We start from the raw sequence: 2,123 nt of genomic DNA on the forward strand, positions 1-2,123 counted from the left end.
TATGCTGGTCCACGGACAAAACATTGAGTGGAAAGCGCCTAGACTAATAAGTGCAACTCATTTTCTCTCAGACCCGAGGACGTCTGAGACATATCCATAAAGAATATTAAAACTCATCATAAAATGCAAAGATATTTAGCCAAGAATTTAGAGTTTATGGTTTATTGGAAATTGGAGGTGTTGCTACCTTGGTGACCATATTTCATCTCATCTGAGGACTCTCTTCAATGCTCGTTTTATGTCTTTGTTTCACAGACTGTAGATCAGTGGGTTGAGAACTGGGCTTACAAAGGTGTAGAAAACAGCTATTATTTTGGATTCCTCAACAGTCTTCTCTGATGGTGGTCTTACATACATGCAGAAGAGAGTCCCATAAAATGGGTTAAGGCCAGCATGTGGGAACCACAGGTGGAGAATGCCTTGTGCCTTCCCTCTGCTGACTTGATCTTGAGAATGGCAGCAATGATGAAGGCATAAGACACCAGGATGATGGTGAAGGAATTGGAGAGGTTGAAGCCAGCTGATAAGAACATGGCAAGCTCTTTGACATAACTGTCAGAACAAGAAAGCTTGATGAGTGGCGGGTCAGCACAGTAGAAGAGGTTGATGAAATTGGATCTACAGAAGTTCAAGTGGAAGTTCTGGATGGCCTGGAACAGCCTATGTCTGTGGAGAAACCACAGACATAAGGGGATGTGGCAAAGCAAAGGCAGACATGCCTGGACATCTTCATACTGTAGTGCAGAGGGCTGCATATGGCCACTTAGCAGTCATAGGCCATTGCTGCCAGCAAGTAAAACTCAGTGAGGAATAGTGCTATGAAAAGGTAACACTGTGCAAATCAGCCAGCAAAGGTGATTGTCTTCCTATCTGACAACAGGTTAGTCAGCATCTGTGGGGTTGCATTCGAGGTGTAGCACAAGTCCACAAAGGCCAGGTTAGTGAGGAAGAAGTACATGGGCGTGTGCAGGCGAGAGTCCAGTCTGATTACCAGCACCATGGTTGCCTAGGAGGGTGACAAAGTAAACAACCAGACACAGCACAAAGAACAGCGGCTGGAACTCTGGGTGATCTGTGAGCCCCAGAAGAATGAATTCTGTTATCACACTGTCATTGGTGATGGGCATTCTCTGAGTCTGTGCCTGCATCTGGAACAAATGCAATGAAAGCAGACATGAAGGTGCAAATCGCATTACTGACTATTGAAATGATTTTCCTCTTCCCCTCCAGATACTATCCCAAATAAATACTGCCATAACCCAATGTTGTACTTCTACTGAGTTATTATTTCCATTTTCTCTATACTGCACTACTATCATATTTACCCTAGGTTCACCTGTACTAATGGCTGTACCTACTGATAAGTATACTTATGCCTAAGCCATTATCTAAGCTGTCTATATAACAAATTACTATTGCATTTCTCTCTCTTACCTACAGGCTGTACCTATAGATAACCATAATTATACCTACAGTTCTACCTATCTGTACACCAAAGCTGCATATCCCCTACCTCCCTGCACTGTTTTTCCCCTATAAGGCTCAGTTTAAAAGCCAGTCATTTCTGAGAATGTCTCAGCCCATTCCTGTCATACATGGGTATGAATTAATCCCTCTCTACTATTTGCTTCATGCATGCCCTACATACTCTATTTTGAGCACATTATATCCCCATAAAGTATCCCCTTTCTACTCATATATTAGTTCCTCAGTGTCCAGGACAAAGTATAGTTCATTACTGTACTGTGACTTCTAAGCATACTGAATTGCAAAAAGGAAAAGAAAAAAAATAGTATGAGCACGAAAGAATGAATTATTTGCAAACTTGCACTCATCTCTGTATCCCTACAGAGCTTTTCGTGACATCAGATTCTTAGAAGAGCTAAGGACTTTTTTTAACTTTAGTGTACAAAGCATTTATTTGAGAAGCTTTTTAATCAAGCAAATTGACAGAAAGTTGGTTTCAGAAAGCGTCACATGGGATACTGGAATCTTCACATTTAACAATTATACAGGAGACTCTAATGAAGATGCTTCTAGAATCACACTTTAAAAAGGCACAGTCATATATGTCAAATAAATGAATAAAGAATTATCAAATCAAATGAATTCTCAGGCAGTAT

General features: G+C 40.9%; 1 pseudogene; it reads right to left on the bottom strand.

The window, feature by feature from the left end:
• Positions 1-207: 207 nt before the first annotated feature.
• Positions 208-1,127, bottom strand: LOC102532678 (olfactory receptor 5M11-like; annotated as a pseudogene).
• Positions 1,128-2,123: the final 996 nt, after the last annotated feature.

Source organism: Vicugna pacos, unplaced genomic scaffold (genome assembly GCF_048564905.1).
Source record: "Vicugna pacos unplaced genomic scaffold, VicPac4 scaffold_21, whole genome shotgun sequence".
In the NCBI taxonomy this organism is placed as follows: Eukaryota; Metazoa; Chordata; class Mammalia; order Artiodactyla; family Camelidae; genus Vicugna; species Vicugna pacos.